The 21,067-nt window shown below is 35.0% G+C and overlaps 1 protein-coding gene and 1 long non-coding RNA gene across 2 annotated transcripts in view; one reads left to right on the top strand and one right to left on the bottom strand.

Moving 5' to 3' along the window:
- Nucleotides 1-21,067, bottom strand: part of LOC106076612 (ras-associated and pleckstrin homology domains-containing protein 1-like) — a 113,785-nt gene that overhangs the window by 80,832 nt on the left and 11,886 nt on the right. The gene's annotated exons all lie outside the window — the stretch shown is intronic.
- On the top strand, nt 8,276-15,008 carry LOC129923094 (uncharacterized). Its single transcript, XR_008775011.1, has 3 exons — nt 8,276-8,572; nt 10,219-10,455; nt 13,887-15,008. It is a non-coding gene; the product is annotated as an uncharacterized LOC129923094 (long non-coding RNA).

Below are 21,067 nucleotides of genomic sequence, written 5' to 3' on the forward strand. Positions count from 1 at the left end.
AGTTCCATTGAATTTCGGCACTTAGAAACTAACACACCTACAACGATTTAGTTATGCTAGCTGTCTGCAGCTACAACCAGACGACCGAGTATCAAAACCCTTATAATAAGGGGCATACATTTTCAATAGTAAAAGGAATTGTGGGATCTGTGAATGCCATTAATAGAAACCAACACCGTTTGACGAATCTTATTAGAATTTGGTATACATTTTCGTTAGATTCATGTGAGGTCACATGATATGTCACAATGTTTTGCCACATTTTTGAAAAACTTTAACTGTAGTGTTTTTTTTTTCCTTATTTTTTTTTAATTTACATATTTTGGATGTTCTTTCAGAATTGATGATCTTTAGAAATCCTAGCCTAGCCCTCTCCCCCCCCCCCCCCCCCCCAGTAAGGAGGGGGATGGCAGCGAGCAGGTTTCAAACCCGGGACGATCGAGACGAGCTCAAGCTATGATTCTATCTTTAAGAGTATTACAAATATAAGAAAGAAATCGAAATAGCTTTAGTATAGAGTCCTTGTTGTTTTTATCTTTAATTTCTTTATCTTAAATTATCTATCTATCTATCTATCTATCTATCTATCTATCTATCTATCTATCTATCTATCTATCTATCTATCTATCTATCTATCTATCTATCTATCAGAATCTATCAGAATCTATCTATCTATCTATCTATCTATCTATCTATCTATCTATCTATCTATCAGAATCTATCAGAATCTATCTATCTATCTATCTATTGAGGCTTCGTATAAATAATTAGTATAATGGTTTTTGACTAATTTGAGAGTGTTTTTTTTTCTTTACATTTCTACTGCAGCCACCACTTTACAAAATTGTATCTGGGCTTTCTCTTTCTAGTATTGCGAGGCTGTTTTTTTTTTTTTTTTAAATGGAGACCCAACTTTAAGACTCAAAGGGAAAGTACCGCCGAATTCAAAAGGCACAAATGACATGAAGAGAATTCGGATCGACTTTTAGCGGAGAATGGCTTCATCTATAACAGAGGCAGAAAAATATGTAGGTCATATGTTTCGCACGGTCTTCAAACCTGTGTAAAATCCTGCAAGCTTTCGTAATTTTTTTCGGATTCGAAGACATTCGCATTAAATTAAAATATAATTTAATAAGAAAATATTATGAACGACAAAGAAGAAAATATGAATGACTGTTTGCTGTTTAGCGCTGACTTGATGTGAATGTCAGTCAGAAGAAATCATAAGTAGATCCTAACATTTTCCTAAGTTAAAAAAAAAGTAAAGTTTTCCTTTCAGACCTTGTGATCTTTAGGGCAGATGATATAAAGGTCATCTTTTTCTGTGGCCCACGGTTAACTAGGGTGTTATGTGGCCAGCATAACAACCAGCCGCATTTACTTTTCCCCAACTAATGTCAGGTACCCATTACAGCTGGGTGGACTCAGAGGCGCCAAAAGATCCCGAAAAAGACATTATCCTAGGGGCTTGGTTTTGTTTCTTTGTTATACACATTACGGATGTCCCATCAAATGTGAAGATAATTGCATCCTAGCCCAAACCTCCTCGGACGGCGGGGATGGCTGGGGGGCAGGGTTCGAACCCATGAACCATCGAACGACAGTCCAGACTTTTTTTGGCACCCCTAGTGCTTAGAACAAATGCTAGACTGGAAATACTTTAACTAAGTCTGCACTAACAACTACAAACATGCAATTCGACTACTTTGTACTTCAAAATAAAGAGCTAGTCTCACCCTGAGGTCAGGTCTTTAAAAGCACAAAGTCTACTATCTTTAAATAAGTTCAAGATTAATAGACTTCCTCTTCTAATTGCACCATGAAAACTCACCCACCTGAGCCTGTAATTTCAACCTAATTCCACCACCCCCATAGCTGGGTTTATTTTCCCCGGTAACCTGATAACGAGTCTATTCGGGTTTTTGACCTCCCGTCGGCTATTGTCACCCGACATCCGACCGCTATTCGCACACAATGACCAATGTTTGTGGCACGTTTGCACTCTTTTGCGGTACGGAACATGCCCGTCGTACTTATAGCCTCTCGTGCTGGAGTCCAATAGCACTTTAAAAGCTCAATGCTGCAGTGCAAAAGCACTTTTAGGGTTAATAATTTAGAGTAAGGAGAAAAAAAAATAATCGCCAGTTTGAACGCTATGGCAATGTACTTTAAGGGGGAAGTTCACGTTAGACCTAGGGCTGGGGGGGTAGACGGGGAGCAGGCCGCTCACTGTCCCCTAATTCCGATGAGTCCATTGACAAAGCTAGGTGTCTCAGCAGAACTGATTCCCAGCTTGGAACAGGCCACTTTGTGCGCTCTCAAGTGCGTTCGTGCGATCGCGAGACCGTGTTGTTTTGCCGTCTTTAAAAAAAAAATTATTATTATTGCAACTACGGGAGAAGTTGTTTTGAATTGTACTTTAAGATATAAAAAAAAAAACTGAAAACAGAAACGAAACAAACTCGCAATTTCCATTTATATTCACTTGTATTGGGGACTCATTTCACGAATATCAAAGAACGATAATCAGACGTGTGTTTTTTTTTCGCTCACGTCTGCGGAGAGATATTTCAAAATAAGATCTCGATCTAGATAATATTATAACTTGAGATTTTGGTGTCAGTTTAATTTCTCTTCTTTTAATAATTAGAAAGCGATGTGTTTTTCAGATTAAATCGTATCTGATTCTGAAACAAACTCAATGTCTTATCAAACTTTTTTCTGTTCTTTGGATGGAATTACGGGAAATTTTCAAAACATAAACTCTTAGATTTAGTTTACAAGGTAAGTAATTGACTAATGTAAATATTAAATTAATTAATTTGATTTTTTGTTAATTGAATAAAATAAGAAATGTTGAAGAATTGAAAACAATAAGACATCAATCTGTTATAAAAGGGAGAAAATTATATTTAATGTGATAAAAGAGGTTTTTAAAACTAGGAATATTTTTAATGGAAATTTCCATTTAGTTTTAAGACTGTGTGAAAAATAAAAAAAATAATAAAATTTAGAGAAAAAAGATTCTAGCTATTTATTTACTTTCGAATTATAAAAAAATTATATATTTATTTTTATCGAAAAACTTCGAAAAAATCGGTGACAACTTAAGACTAATAGATTTAGATTTCAAACACAATTGACCACTTTTGTAAGTACTTAACAACATGGCAAAAGTGGAAAGTAAACATAAGAATACTGACTGGGACAATACGATGGACTGAATGCCAATGAACAATGGAAGATGTTAATAAAAGGCGAAAAAAAAAAGAAGAATTCGAATCTTATTTATATCGCTACGTCTGCTCAGTGGAAAGTCAACTTCGTGACGTTAATTAAACTTAGTTTGCTCGAGCAGACAATTGTAAACAAAAAAATGTAAATAAATAAAACAGAACATCGGCAAATGTCCAATAGAATTGAAAACAAGTGAGAGAAACAAAGGGGACGGTGAGGGTCAGTTTGACCATTCTTCTACTCCCTTGACCCAACTAAAACCACCTGCAAAATGCAAAAACTTGTAAAATTTTAATAGATGTAAAACTAATAGGATTTCGCATCAGATTTTTTTTTTCTGGAAAAAAAAATTGGAGTTTGATGTCAAGATCTGAAGATTAAATACAAATATTTTTTTTTAATATGAGAGGTTTCTAATTTTTTTTCTAAAGTACAAATGGAAACAAATTCTGTTGTAAAAATAATTAAATAAAAAAAATATATATTAAGAGTCAAACATGACAGAGAATGACCATCATTTTGTGTTCTATCTTGCCATTTCTATATTTCAATGTGTTGTGTTAAGAGAAAAAAACTGTTTAACGTTTTAAAAGATTTATTTTTAGTATAAAAACAGGTTTTGTTTCCATTCAATTGAATTTCTCTGTAAGCTAAAACATAATTTTAGTTAAAGATCAAACAATGATTGTTATATAAACATAGATTACTTTTAACTGCTAGACATTGGTTTTAATTCTACAAACTGGCTTTAAGTTTACACACAGGGGCCATCTGTACGCACAGGGGCCATTAGTACACACATGGGCCATCTTTACACACTTGTGCCAAAGATAGAACGCGGTCACTGAGAACCAGCCCATACAATTGTACACGGGGCCAACTATACACAGTGTGGACCTCTGTACACTGCTTTACACTAGGGCCAACTTTACACAAAGAGAGTTTGATAGAGAGGACATGTGAGTCGGAGAGGTTGATAGAGAGGGCATGTGTGTCGGAGAGTTTGATAGAGAGGACATGTGTGTCTGAGAGTTTGATAGAGAGGACATGTGTGTATGAGAGGTTGATAGAGAGGACATGTGTGTATAAGAGGTTAATAGAGAGGACATGTGTGTCTGAGAGTTTGTTAGAGAGGACATGTATGTCTGAGAGTTTGTTAGAGAGGACATGTGTGTCTGAGAGTTTGATAGAGAGGGTGTCCGTTAAGAGAGGGAGGGAGAGAAAGAGAAATTGTGTGAGAGAGGTTTGAATAGAAAGAGAGAGTGTGTGACAGATAGCAAACAGAAAGAGAAGGGAGACAATGTTAAATTTAATTAAATGACAGAAGAAATTGTCCATGCATAAAGTAGTTTCCCTTTGAAACCTAGTGGAATGTTAGGAAGATAATGTATAAGCTTCATCTGTTGAGTGGTTGACGAGGGTGTTATGTTGATAGTAGAATGTCCAAACAACCTTGTCTCTTTAATGAGTGTAAAAGTATCTCATAAAATAAACATACATATAAAATAACAAATTTAGCACTAGAATAGAAAGATAGTTTGATCTAAATTGAAAAGATAGTTTGATCTAAATTGAAAAGATAGTTTGATCTAAATTGAAAAGATAGTTTGATCTAAATTGAAAAGATAGTTTGATCTAAATTGAAAAGATACTTTGATCTAAATTGAAAAGATAGTTTATCTAAATTAAAATAATATTTTGATCTAAATTGAAAAGATAGTTTGATCTAAATTAAAAAGATAGTTTGATCTAAATTAAAAAGATAGTTTGATCTAAATTGAAAAGATTGTTTGATCTAAATTAAAAAGATATTTTTGATCTATATTTAAAAAAGTAGTTTGATATAAATTGAAAAGATAGTTTGATCTAAATTATAAAGATAGTTTGATCTATTTTAAAAAGTTTGATGTACTTTACAAAGATAGTTTGATCTATTTTAAAAAGAAACTTTGATGTATCACAGTAAGATAGATTGATCTAGCACAGTAAGATAGATTGATCTAACACAGTAAGATAGATTGATGTAACACAGTAAGATAGATTGATCTAACACAGTAAGATAGATTGATCTAACACAGTAAGATAGATTGATCTAACACAGTAAGATAGATAGATCTAACACAGAAAGAAAATTACATTTAATGGTAAACCCGTGTAATACTATTGGGAAGACCCTTGATCGATCTGTTATAAACCATTACTACATGTCACGATAGCGTGAGCACCACTGGACGTTACCTTATTCCTGCTCCAAAACATGTTGATGAACCTTCAGTAAGTACTTGTAAGAGTACAGCCATCGTAAATCATTCAAAGGTCAAAAGTCAAATCCATATGACACTTGTACTCAAAACAATGATCATTGTCACATTATATTTATCTCTCAGTGTGTGTTTGTGTGTTTGTTATGTTTTATCTGGAGTAGTATTGCGTCATCAAAATGTGCTGAATAGAAACAAAGGGTGATGACTCTGATGAAAAGAAAGTTCATTTTAGCAGAAGTTATTTTACTTTTCTAACAGACGCACTAGTAGACGTCACAGACATAATCGGATTTGCTTAGCGGAGAGATAATTAATTATGTTTATAGTGAAGTACATCTAACAAAAATAAATAATTGTAGGCCTGCATGCACTTGCAAACTTTGTTTCAAATATACATTGCTTTATACTCTAGAATCTAGAACGTAGTATTATCGATATATTATCTATATGATGGATATAGATCTAAGCTATGTTATCTTATCTTATCTTATATGATACAGACGTTACTTCAAAAAAGATGATTACGTCCTACGCGTCAAGCATCTAGACATGCATATTAACCAATGACGTAAATTCTGCCAAGTCACTGGTTTTCCTGGCTAGCTCAGGCAACCCATTCCATGCTCTAATAGCACTAGGGAAGAAGGAGCATTTGTATAAATTTGTCCTAGCATATGGGACGAGGAATGTGCCTTTATCTTTGTGTCTTTCAGAGTATTTTATTAAATTTTGTTTTTGTATTTATCGTATTCATGTTAAGACTACATCTATAATGCCGTTGAATTTTAGATGCATAATCTAGTTATAGATCTAGAAAGATCTATTTAAATGTACAATCTAAAACCATAAGATGATTACAATAAAAAATATTAGTAAGGAAAAATATTATAACACAAAAATAACTAAAGTTAGAAGAATCTGTAAAAAGATTGCCTCACGAAACTTAAAACACCTATTATTTAAGCAATAAAGATAAGATAATAAAGATAAAATAATAATAACAAGGTAATAAGAGTGTAAGAAACTGATAATAAGATCATAATGTAAGGAAAAAATACTAATACGATTTTATTAGGATAATGATAAAATAATAAGGGCGAGCCATGATAAGCATAATTAAAAACAGGAAGTAATTTATCAAGAAACGAAACGAAGCAAACAAGTTGAATGAATGAAGCGGACATCTTCCGTTATCCCCCCCCCCCTACCCACGTGCACAAACCTTGTTTATGTCAGACTCCACATCAGTCAATGTTTGGCTAAAAGTGCATTGTGGTACATCGACTACTCAACACCTTAGTGGGGTAGATGTCTTAGGCGAGCAAGTGGCTCATTAAACTAACATTCAGATAGTCCGTACACCAACACTATCATATTAATATATGATATGTAAGAAAATATTCATATAGTTGAACACCAGAACTATTATTCCAATATTATGCAATATATCTACCTTACGCTAGAATTTTCGAGGTAAACACTAAATAATCTAAAGTGAACCAGAAATTAATAAGAGGAAAAAAGACTTTTTATTATAAATATCCCTTTAGGGAGATATGGACGCAAAGACTCAAGTCTTGAAACAATACATATTATATTGTATATCCCGAGACAGAAGGTCTGTACTGTATTGGAGAATCACATACATGTCGGAAATCTATAAATAGCTAGCCCTTTAGTTCACCCGGAGTATAAAATAAAGGGCGTGCTGATATGGAATGTTTCTTATTAAAAGGTAAAAGATAATATTTGTATACTTTTTTAAAAAACACTGCAGAATCAAATTTTCTAAACTATTCAGTGTATAGCACAGAATAATTTCAATATAGAGAAAAAAATACAATGTTTGACTTACGAATTATTTTAATAGAAGTGGGCAACTAGCTGTTTAGGATTTGATACAAAGATCAACTATCACGCATTGCCCCATCTTTTAGTTCAATTTCAGCCTAACAAAAAAAATCAATACGTAATTAAAATCAAATTAATCGTAACAGGAAACAACAATGAAAAGCTTTGGTTACGATCTACTTATAGACTGGATTGCATTTCGTTTCTTTAATCGAATATATCTTGCTACAGATCTTGATGTTTCTCGATGGAGCCAATGTGCGCAGATTGTACACCTTGTCCTTTAAGTCAAACTTAGCAGGATGATTACAATGTAATGTAGAATGTACAGCAAAACTCGATAGCCTTAACTAACACATGAAAAGGGGATAAACTCTTCCATGTGGTATATCTCTGTCGTTCGTAGCTCCCCTTATATTGAAGTGAAATACTGTTGTAACCAATCTGATAATCTGATCTTATGCAAATATGTTTTAAAGATAATTAGATATGCCTGCATAAGCGGTTACCTATTATATGTGGCGGTATCGCCCATGAAGGGAATCTATGAAATATATGACCATTTTTTTTTTTTACAGAAGCGTAAACAGAATGGTAGCTTGTGATTCAATGCCCATGAGCTCAAGGAAATTGGATTGTTCTAAAAAAATCGCCTTTGACGGTAAAGAATAATTTATATCTCAGATGGTGCAGTATTCATTAAGTTATAATTTTTTTTTTCTTTAAGTCTAGTTCATTGATTTTTTTTCGATATATACGTCTCCCTAAATGTTTGAATTATAATCAATCATGAGCCTATGATCTTTTTTTTTTTGTGTGTATCTGACAGGATTCAGACCTTAAAGGAAAACACACATCACAAATGATGTATTATTTCTACCAGCACCGCCTTATGGCTGGTTACGCTTCTGGAGCTAAAATTATCGTGGCTTCTGTGACTTGAGATGAACTCCGATTCTTTTCAGGACAGGATGGTCTAGACCTCCAGGAGAAGAAACCGCTGTTCGGCTAACCTCAAGGCTCATCTGACTCGTGAACGCTATTGGAACTGGACTTACCGCGGCTGCTGACGACCGACATGTCCAAGTCAAATTGGCTTCAGGACCGAAAGGTCTACTCCTCCCGACAAAAAAAAAAGAAGAAACTGCTAATCGGCGTAATGCCCGAGTTCCTCGGACTGGTAACAGGATTCTAGAGGGCTACGAAAATATTTTGAGGTAGGTTGTCATGACCATTTCGGCCGAAGCCACAGCTAGGGGAGTCTAGATTTTATATTATTATTTTTAATTCCCAATCACTTAAGCTCGAGGTCTAGGTTTAAATTGCTTTTGAATTGCAATCCCTAAAGTTAGCAAACACTTTCTCTTCAGAGATAGGAATATGTAAACATGTCGGAAGTTGTTCAGAAACTCAAATAAAATATTTAATAATTTATTTCAATTTCGTATACACTATGTAGCACACGATAAAGGATGATAATGAGGTCGCTAATAAAACGAAGGTTGTGAGTTTAATCACGATATTGGACTTTTTTTTCAACAACAAATAATTTTAATGTTTAATTAATTATATATATATATATATATATATATATATATATGCTGACCTAATATATATAAAATACAATACCTCTTTAATTCTAGCCTTACTGGAGAGGAGTCGACCACTTTGTCCAGATCTGATGTCTATTACACCCTAGCCCCCCCCCCCGACCCCCCCAAAAAAAAACAACAACCCGCGGTACAGTAGTTGGTTTAGGTCGAGTGGTCCAAATTAAATGTCTTGTTTCTCGCCGAGACGACAGCCCAGAGCGGATACCACACGACCATGTAGCCATCCAATGTTAATTGCAGTTTAGATCTAGCAAGTCTCAATAGGAACAAGAAAAAACATAAAAAATACTTTTAAAAAAAAACTTATATTAAGTGTAATTGTATCAATTGGTTTGGATCTGTCGTGTAATTATATAGACTGCAGACCTAGACATAATAAATATTGGCCGATTGGAAGTATTATTACCAATAGTTGTTTAGATTTAGCGTTCTCGATGCGCTATGATCCTATCGCTTGTCTGGACCAGTTGGGAAAGGGGGAGGGAAGAAGGGGGTGTCTAGGCCAATGTTCACATGATCCTCAAAGGGGACTAATTCAACTTATACCACCACATCTGTCAATTACGATTTCTTTCCCTTGTTCAAGACAAAAATAATTTATTACCAATAGTTAAAAAGCTACTTGGTTAATGTTTTTCTATTGATTCTTGTGTTGTCAGGTAAAAGAAATAATTGTGCAAAATTTCAGCTTGATCCGAGATTGGGTGTGGGAGAAATAACGTGTACAAACTCTTTACAGACAGATAGAGTGAGTGGATATAAAACCAATGACTTGGCAGAATTTAGGTCATTGGTTAACATGCATGACTATATGCATAACGCGTAGGACGTAATCATCTTCTTTTTTTTTGAAGTAACGTCTGTATTTTATTAGACAAGATAAGATAAGATAAGCTTTGTAAAAAAATGTTTGTAAAATGTTTTGTAAAATGTTTTACATGTTTCGGATGTTCCTTCAGAGTTGAAGATAGTTTACTTCCTAGTCCAAACCTCCCGCAGGACGACGGGGGATGGGAGCGGGCAGGATTTGAACCCTCGACCATCGATAAATCCGAACGACAGTCCAGCGCGCAAACCTCACGACCAGGCAGCCATCTAATAGTTTTAAACTATTTACTGCAGACAAACACAAGTCAAACAAACTGGCCTAACCGACTATATTACTATGTTATGACAATGATGCTGTCTTATGCTGTTCCGATTTTTACAGTGTTTATGTATTTCTCATTATAAATATTTATTTTTTTCAGAGAACATTCTAGAAATATTAATACTACCAAGATCTCCAGACCTGCAGCTAATCAAAGATGACGGTATCGATGTAACAGAGGTGCCGCGGACATGGCGTGACATCATCACCTTTGACCCTTGGTAGAGCGACTCGATAACTGTAACTTGTAGCCGGATATCCGCGTTATTCATTGATGGTTGATGCTCAGTGATGACGTCATTCCCATCGTTATTCAAGCTTTTAAAATAGTTGCCAGGTAAGACAACGCAGTGCAGTTCAAATGTCAAAAGTCTACATATTTGCTGTTGTACTGAGTGTAGATCCCAATGATACAAGTTGCCCTTGTGGCAAACTTATAGATTGTATTAGAGGATTTCTTTATATTTTTTGTTGTTTCTTATATGTATTATTTTTAAAATTAGTTTCTAATTAGTTCTGTTATGAAAAATGTCATTTATAATAATGTTATATTTGTATATCTGAACTAATTTTATATTTATATATCTAAATCTAGGTCGAGTGAGTAAATGTCAGTTAAATACTTTAAAAAACTGTTAATTTTGATTTGGAATACACCAAAAGCAAAAGCACATCCAGTCCTTTATATACATATTTATTTTGTTTAATGGTAAGGCGTATCAGAAATGTAGATTAATATATTGTTTTTCTAAAAAAAATTATAATATGATATAAAAGGAGTTTATGTTACACTCAAACTCGCGGTAGGCCACTGCTGGTCAATCACATTTCGATATACGTATAAGTACACTTCAGTACACCCACTCTGGGTAGATGTTGCGGATTAACAAAATCTGTCAATTAGAGACTGAGAGTAAATATAGCGATGAAAGTTAAGTCTTATAATTACAATAATAATAATTAAATAAACAAAAATAAAATGACCTTTACATAAGGTGTAACAAGTATTTATTCTTGCATCCACCAAATTTAAATTTTATTAATTGTTTAGACCTATTTCAAGACAATAATGTTTAATATATGTTTACCTATCTATCACCATTTATATTTCATTAATGCTGAGGTATCTTGCTAGGATTTTACAGCACGATATAAAATCCTTACCTGTGTGGTGACACAGACGATATTGTTACACAGACAAATGAAAATATGTCTGACTACGGTTACATACTCTAGTGGCAATATGAAACTTTGCGCTGTATACGTCATGGCTAATGTACTCATACTTGGTGAATAGTTTTAAAAATGTGTTTTCTTTAAAAAAACAACAACAATTAAACAAGGTTACAAAGACAGTTTGTGTGGAGACACAAACTCAAAATCGGCTCCCAGGCAATTAAAAAGGCAGGTCTCAATATTTTCAGAAAGAATATCACAATGAAATTCTATCAAGGATAAAATGACAGCGAAGAATGGAGAAAGAATGTTGACAGTACCTGTGTAATGCCCCAACGGTCCAACAGACCAAGGGATAAGTGAAAGTGAAGGTGAAGCTAGATGTGAACCTGGCCTAACTGATGTCATATCAGTTATCTAATTGATCCAATTGTTTTGTAAAGAGTCAATCTCTTATTCAAAGTCTCAAGGAAAAAGAACATTTCCGTAAAACAAATAAAAAATTCCTTTAGTGAAGTTTCCCATATGCAATATGCCGCGCTGCAGTTCACGTGATAATATGAAAAACTACTTATTTATTGTTGTTTTAAATTATGTTCCTCTTATATGTATATTAAATAGATTTTTTTCTCTTGAAAAAAAAAGCAAACACTTTTTTTTTGTAAATATAATAGTTAGTATGACACAACTTATTTCACTCAGAAATACATTTGTAAAAAAAAATATTTTTTTGACAAAAAATCTACAACCGTTTGCATAAATGCGTTAAAGATACGGGATAGTGTCATCTACTAAATAGCCTCCCGTGTTTGTTACTATTAATAGTGAATAGTTGTAAAAATGGTGAATTTTTTTGAAAAAACTGCTTGCATAGTTGATTTTAAAAATTAAATTTTTCGCTTTCAGAAAAGAAAAAAGTAGCAGTTGCATCAGTACTTTGAAAGATCCAAAATATCATGATGTCGGATTTTCAATATCTTTCTAGTTTACGAGATCTAAACGGGACGGACGGACGGACGAACAGACAGACCACACAAAACTAATAGCGTCTTTTCCCTTTCAGGGGCCGCTAAAAATGTTAATCTAGATATGTATAACTAAATAGATTTGCATACATATATGCTTCATTTAGCGAATGCAATCGTAAAACATTTAAATATAAATAGGGCTACTTTTAAGGAAAGAACTACACATTTACAACCATATATCTCAATATATCCCGATATATCTCAATAATATAGAATTTATATCCCTTTTTCGATATTAAACAAAATAATAAGTTTGCAAAAAATAATTGGAGGCGCGGTGGCTTAGTGATAAAGCAATTGGCTTCCGAGATCCGGGGTTTAAATCCTGGTGAAGACTGTAATTTTTACTTTCGGGATCCTTAGGGTGCCTCTGAGTACACCCAGCCCTAATGGGCACCTGACACTAGTTGGGGAAAAGTAAAAGCGGTTGGCCGTTGCGCTGGCCACATGACATCCTGGAAAACCGTAGGCTACAGAAACACATGATCATTACACCATCTGACCCATAGATTACAAGGTCTGAAAGGGGGGAACACAGTGTATGTAAATAAATCTTTAACTTTCTAATAAAAATGTTTGAACTGTTAACTGTAACTCTACTCATGGCCCACTCTGTGTTAGAAACAGCATTCTCGGTGACATTAAATAAATCTTTTTATGTAATTAGGTGGGAAGCGTGGTCGAGAGGCCAAGTGCGCTTGAACTTGGCTTGGCTTGGCTACCTAGAAGGAGGCTCGAGGTTCGACACCCGACTCGGGCAGAGTTGTGTTTACTGAGCGCCCAAAAGGCAGCACGGAAAACCAACTCCTAGATACCCCCTCCCCCCCACCGGTCCACAAATGAGATTGGACCAAAAGCGCTCTGAGCAATATAAGCATGAAAGTAGCGCTATATAAAAGCTATAATAATAATAGGAGATATGTCCCTCGTCGTTGTTGTTTCTCCAAATGTGTTCATAAGAATCGCAAGCTTGTCACTTGTATGTGTATTGTAACACTTTTGTTTTGTGGTAATATTCGTTATGCAATGATTTCTCCTACAACACATTATCACGAATGATGTGACTGTGACTGTATCTTAGTGTCGTTGATCTGTCTACCGCCATGTCTCTCTTTCATCACTTTTTCTGTCTGCCTTTTCTTTTTTTTTTTTTCTGGTGCTGTTCCCTGAAGGAAGGTCTTTACGAGCCCTGTGGACCTTCTCATATGATAATAAAGTTCTAGCTTCCGTTTTTTATGATCAGCAGATCATCGTGAGGTCCAATGGCCATTTTGATCCTGTTTCGAATCTCTTTATTTGTGGTGCTGTGTTTGTATGTGATACTCAAGACTCTTCTATACAAAATATTTTAATACAATAAAAAAATTTTATTTGTGCGGCAGATTGGTTGTGAAGAATACCCCCCCCCCTCCTTTTTTTTTTTTTTTTTTACAATTGCATTGCTTAGTATTTTTGTATTAGGCCCATTAAAGGTACGAGATACGAAAATGTAATTAATTGATTCAAATATTTTTAACTATCTCTAGTGAAACTGTAGCGGTCTCATATTTTTGTTTATTTCCAGGCGCTGAGTAGAAGAAACTCAGAGAACTGTGGCATCAGCATCTAATGTGAGATAGTGCTGTCGAAAAATTATGGGATGGCAGACATCCAGTCAATGAAAACAATACATCAAATCAATCGAAAACAAGAGAATCAGTCAATGGCAAACAAGAAGTTAATCTACAGAAAACAAGACACCAAATCAATGGTGAACCAGACATTCAAACAACGGAAAACAAGACATCCAACCCAGTGGCGTAGCTAGGAATTTATCATTATTGGGAGGGGGGCCCAGGGACTTGATTTTTTTGGGTGGCCCTGCGTTTGGAGTAATATTTAATATATAATGTAAAAAACACTCATTTGGGGACCCCCCTCAAGTTGGGGCCCGGGGAGATTTTCCCCACCCAAGCTACGCCTCTGATCCATCCTATAGAAAAGTAAATATTCCATCAACGGAAATACGACCAATTGGCGGGCACATATTTGGCCCGATACATAGACAAAATTGTATTCTACAATAGACTAAAAATGTCTATAAATTCAGGAAGAACAATGACAAAGAACATACATACATTTTTAGTGATTACTTTTTAATAATGTGTTATATGAAATTGAGCTGAAAATCAGCAGCGTAGCAACCATGTGGAGAAGGATTTCCTTGCACCCGGGTCCATGACATTGGGGGTCTACTAGAAAAAAAAAGACAAAATGTTTGACGACCGAAATTTAATTTTATCGAAATCATGTTATTTATTTCCTCCCTGACTGAGTCATGACTGAGCTGAGCCTAAGGTTATTAGTAGGTTTAAAAAGTAGTACATCTTTTGAATTTTTTAATCAATGTATTAATACGCACAGGATGACTCGATTTGGCTTTTTATCACACGTAACCCACGGGGGTCCCGCCAACATATTTTTGAACCCTGGCCTACGGGTATCTTGCTACGCTGCTGCTGAAGCTTACATGGTGACCTGGTTTTTGAACTAAGTAACATTAGTAATGCACCCCTTTCGATCTCAGGATATGTAAAGGTCATCTGTTTCTAGGGATGGCGTTTAATAAGGGTATCAGGTGGCCAGTACAACGACCATCAGATTTACTTTCCCCAACTAATGTCAGGTACCCATTAGAGCTGGGTGGACTCTGGGGCGTACTAATAATAGCAAAATTTTAGATACAGCTACTTTTCCCATCTCCACGCTTCGGAAGTCAAGCACTTAATCAGTCATTTCATGTTTTAAAACAAGTATAGGTCTAAATGACATTAAACCATGAAAATGATCTTTCGCTTATTTTCAACCAACGTCTGTGAAAAAAAAAATAAAAGGAAAAAAAAAAAAAGCAAGAGCTGTGTTGTTAGCGGGGCAATTAATGGGACTGATCTCACCACTGGTTCGCAGCGTTAATTAGACATCTCAACCTAGGCACTAATTAGATCTATGTGCCTGCAAGCTACTTTTAGTTGCTGTTAGCAAGAGTTCAGAAGCTTTTAGGAAACCTACGCAAAGCTTGTTATTTTGAAATATCACAGTTCTACACATTTAGTGCTTTAGGAAACCTACAGTCCAACACACTGCAGTGTTTTGGGAAATTTGCAGTTCTCTATAATGAATGTTTGGTGACACCATATTTCTGAAATAATTTCAAATAGATATGAGGGTCAGGAAAATATGTAGAATTGTAGGGATTACGGAGGTCGTATTACATTTATCATGATAGCCTCTGTAAACCTCTTCGTTTTAAATGTGTGATATCCATTGAGTTACTGGTGTCACCTACTCTGTATATCATTATACAATGTAATTATTGAAATGTGGGATGTAAAAAAGACATGGTGTACATTATTGTTTTATAGCCCAAAACTATAACCACATTTCGTCTTGCTTAAGCATAAAAGAAGGTTAGGCGTTAATATCTAATGTATACATTATCCTTTATATTGAATTTAAACTTAAAAACCTCTCTATTGTAAAAGTTGTCAATGTTCAGAGTTACACGCAAATATAATCCAATTACTTCCCATTGATTCTAAATTTAGATTTAAACTTTCCTCCCCGATCAATCCCCTTCTCTCTAATAGACTGATTTAATGAATCTGTCAGAAGAACATGTCAGATTGTCCTGAGAGCTATCAAATATGTATCGATGTGCAGATCACTACATTAGGGCAGGGCATACCAGGACAGACCAGAACATTTTATTTTCTGTGCTTGAGTTATCGTTTCTCTTGCATACGAATAATTGACATGAATGCAGGCTGCACTTGAATGTACTGTCTAGTCTATATTAGGTAGTGTAATGTTCTGTCTAGTCTATATTAGGTAGTGTAATGTACTGTCTAGTCTAAGTCATTATTATGTAGCCAAATTTACTGTCTAGTCTAAGGCATCACTATGTAGTAAAATGTACTGTCTAGTCTAAGCCATTATTATGAAGTGTAATGTACTGTTTAGTCTAAGTCATTATTATGTAGCCAAATGTACTGTCTAGTCTAAGGCATCACTATGTAGTGAAATGTACTGTCTAGTCTAAGGTATCACTATGTAGTGAAATGTACTATCTAGTCCAGTGTTTCCCAAAGTGGTCTATATAGACCCCCAGGGGTCTACGAAGACTTCCAAGGGGTCTACGAAAGTTTAAAAGGGAATTGGGGGTCCATGAGATGTGCACGGGGGGTCTACGATAAAGAATCTCCATTTAGCCTGTCTTGACTTTTTATTTTGACAAATGGAATCTTTTCATACACACATTTATGATTTGTACCTTAGGAAATCCTTAAATTTTTATCATGCTGATTGAATGAAAATTTGTTTTATTTAACTGAATAACTAGATTTAAAGAGTGTAGTTTTCTCTAGTTATAACAACAAAAAGAAATGTAGACTGTACAGCGTTAAGTATATTTGCAATTGAACTTCATTATTGTCCTGTCAAACAAGCGAGTGTTAATGTGCCATTTTTTATGATGCTATGAAACCAATTAAGCTGGAGGATCATTTGACATGATGCCACCCTGATAAAAAGATAAAGGTTTGCAAAACTTTCAAACACTCAAATATTAAGTTCAGAATACACCCACAAAATCTCTTTTTGACCTAATATTGAGAAGGTGATGATTAGTGAATGTTTTACTATACCTCTTTTCTTATAGTAAAATACTGAAAACCTCACACAATAGGCATATTATTGATTTTAACAGCCATTGAAAAAATTGTAAAAACTCTTACACGAACTTATATCATTAAAAGAATTTCATGTTTGGGTTTTGTGGCCGGTGTCTTGTTTTGGGACTCTTGATGAAGAATGCAATTTTGAAGACATGGTCGGCATTCTCTGGTGAGACTCCAAAAGGGCAAATGTCAATGGTCCAAATTTTGAGCTTCTGGAACATATGTTTCTCATTATGATGTGTACTGTTCTGATGTGAAAAATTATAGGTGATCCTATCGGGATAGTTTATAATAGATTTCATCGAATGAGAGCTTGTCCATTTCTCGTTTTTACAATTGACTATTAGTTTCTTCATTTCTTCCGTATAGAGTGCGATGTTGAAGTGTGTATTTGTTTTCTCACATTTGGCAAGTGTGTCAGCCTTCTATTTCAACATTGGAGAACAGTGTTCTTGCTGTTGTTGAGCTTTACACGGTTACACATTTATGTTTTGTACAAAATCTTTTGGATGTTCCTTCAGATTATGTGGATAATTACATCCTAGCCCAAACCTCCCGACAGGAGATGCGAGCAGGCAAGGTGACCACCGAACGTCAGTCCAGGCATCATGAGTTGTTTGATTCAGGAGGAATCAGAGTTTCTCAAGCTTTGAAGGACTATTTTTAGATTGGTCTCGAAAAAAAATTAACTGTTTGGCGAACTTGGCCAATGCTCCTATTTCTTCTCTGTGGTTATCATAGATAAATTGTAGTTTTAAATTACTTTTTCACTCATCGTTTCACTGGTTAGAAATTATTTTAAACAAAAATGTGTAATTTGAAATTGATGAATTTTCAAAAATTTAATATAACTTAAGCAGGGGGTCTACGGAAAACCAGAAAACACGTCAAGGGGTCTACGAGAGAAAAAAGTTTGGGAACCACTGATCTAGTCTAAGGCATCACTATGTAGTGAAATGTACTGTCTAGTCTAAGGTATCACTATGTAGTGAAATGTATTATCTAGTCTAAGGCATCACTATGTAGACAGAGCTACAATCAATTAAGTTTTCTTGTCTTCATTGTGAATATAAAATGTGATTGTTCAGAAACTCTGCTGAATATTGAACTTTTTGAAAAATATTGAACTATTATAAGTGAGAAAGAGAGAGACAGAGACAGAGACAGACAGACAGACAGAGAGATAGAGAGAGCGAAATCTAGCTAAGCTATATAGTATACATCCAATTTTTTTTTCAACCTACAAAAACATCTACATTTGAAGGAAACACCCTAAGCCAAATCTGCGACGCACAATTTCTAAAGTCATTAAAAAAAAACATTTAAAAAACAACAACATAATATGCAACCACATGATAAGCAGTGATTGAAGACCAGATCTCATCCCTCGAGGAGAAATACTTGAAACCAAATACTCGCCCACAGCACATCAACAAATATTTTATTCGTCTCGATACGAACATTTTATTTTGACAATCTATTGGGAGGTTTGCAAAAAATTGTAAAACAATTCCATGTTATGTAGCAGAACTGCAGTGTTCTGGATCTTTCAAGGTTTAATCAAAGTTAACACTTGCTGATGTGTCTGTATGCATGTGCGTCTGAGACGCAGATATGGGGTAAGGGAGAACGGTGGAAAAAAATTTGGATGAAATAAAAAAAAAGTCTATGAAATTTTTTAGGTACCAAGAATTGAGAGTAAAATCCTATTGCATCATTAGCCCCGCCAATTGCAGTGCTAGTTCAGATATGTAAGGATGGGAATTATGGGAATAGAAAAAAAAACGACAAAAAAAATATAAAAGAATATTTTAAAAAAAAATACCATATTAAGCATAGTCGTATCAATTGGTTTGGATCAGTCGTGTAATTAAATTTGTAGCAGATTTAGATTAACAATAAAAAGGCATTTATAAAAAGTTGTTTAAAAAGGGGAAACGACCTGAATTCGAACTCACGGCTCAATCTTCTCAGGCTTCTCATGCCAACACGGTAACCACTCTGCTAGTGGAGAGCTAATGAATATGGAAGATTGTCTACATAGAAGCTGTGAATATTTTGTCATTAGGTTCATTTTTTCTTCAAAAAGACGTTGTTTTTTTCTCAAGTTTTATTTAAGAACGGTATTTAGAAAAGAATATGTCTCCAACGATTTAGTTTGACTTGCTGTGGGGAGTTACAATCCTTCTACCGTGTAACATTAAGAGTACAATAAAATACGGGTTGAAGTAGTGTAAGCGTCAACATCCGTGCCCCGACATCCCTTTCTCAATCTATTCTTCTTCTTCTTCTTCTTCTAGCCAGCTTTATTGCTGCTGAGCTGTGAGCTCTTTTGAAGACTGTGCCAAGGAAAAAAAGTGTGCTGTTTTCTTCAGCTGTTCAGCACTGCCGTAAAGGGTGTTGCTTATGTTGGGCTGTAGTGGAAGTGGGGTCTGCCTAAGGTGGATTAGGGAGGGGCATTCAAAGAGGATATGGTTTACGGTTTCAAAGGGGTGGGCACTATGTCTGCAAAGGGGTAGTTGTGTGGAGTTTATTTTGTTCAGGTGGTAATTTAATAGTGGTGTGTGTCCTGTTCTTAATCTATAAAACAAAGGAAAATATACTTCTGTTTTTCAAATACCAAAGAGAAATGCAATTTATACTCCCAAAACGTGCACTCCAACAAGTACTAAATGTTATAGTTTGCCTTTCTCTAATCCTTGCTTTCTGTGATCAAACCTAAGTTAATTATAAAGTTGTTTTTTAAAAAGCGAAAAAAAAAAACGGCGTGTACATCTAAAATGCGAAATAAAAAAAAAATGTTGGACAAATGAGAAACATGCAGACAAACATTTTGAAATCATCCAATCCCAAGAAAGTCTGCAGACGTGCAGGTGAGTCAAAGAAAATATACTCAAGATGTTCACTCTGAGGAATAAAACACGAGATCTGGAGAGTTGGCTGTGTGGCTTGAAAAAAAAAAAAATTCTGTGTGTGAGTTGAAATATTCGTAAATAAATGTGAGTGTGGGGGGCGTCTGACTTGAATCAAGACTTGGCTGGTTTACAATACAATAATCAAAGGGGGATAATTACTTTTTTTTTTTTTCTGCATTGTTAAGCAACAAGAATAACGATTTATACAGAATGAAGGTTCTCCATTCTTGTTCGTTGGTCTGTGGCTCTAAATGTCTGTTGGACTCACACAGTAGGGCCGGATTTAAGTACGTGGAGACCCCGGGAAGGATTTTTATGGATGCCTCTACAATTTTTCGTAAGCTGTAATAAAGATCCACTGTTGAATGAATATATTTATATCTAAAATGCATGCTATGTTTTAATTTTGTAAAATAAATAGATTCCTATTGTTCAATCTCAATTTTCTTTTTAAACTAAATATTTAACATGCCTATTTTGGTTTTAAAAAGAGTGTATATCTTTGAGTTTGTGGAGGGTAAGATCCTTGGTAAACGCACTGTCGTAAATCCGGAGCTCTATTTACTAATTCCAAGCAATCTACAAACCGTAAAAAAATGCGAAAAAAAAGTTAGAAAAAAAAAGTTACTGACCCGTCGAAATATGTATTTATTTTTATCTCCTTTGTGGAGGCCCCTTTCTTGCGGAGTACCCGGGGCTGTAGCCCCGTCAGCCTTCCCTTAAATCCAGTCCTGCACACCGGTGCAGGCGTATTGAAGTCTTAATGTAAAATTTGAAATAAAGAAAAACGTCTTGCTGATCACTAGTCTCTCGCTCATCTTCCCCCTTTTCAACTTTCACCCCCCTCCCCCCTCCCAGTTATTGAACCACAACACAACGCCCTCGTAGTCTCATCAGAATATATTCGGCCTACACAACCAAAACCATCCGCCCTTCTTTCCTCATGGTTCCACCAGAAACAAACATACACTCCATAACACTCTCTATAAGCAGTATAAACACATACATTTCTACACACACACATATATCATTTCTTTACTCAAGCACTAGCCTATATCGGGACGCTAAAAATCAGATTCGCAAATTTAAAAAAATATCTCGCATTGAAATATTTG

This window comes from Biomphalaria glabrata, chromosome 15 (genome assembly GCF_947242115.1).
Source record: "Biomphalaria glabrata chromosome 15, xgBioGlab47.1, whole genome shotgun sequence".
NCBI lineage: Eukaryota > Metazoa > Mollusca > Gastropoda > Planorbidae > Biomphalaria > Biomphalaria glabrata.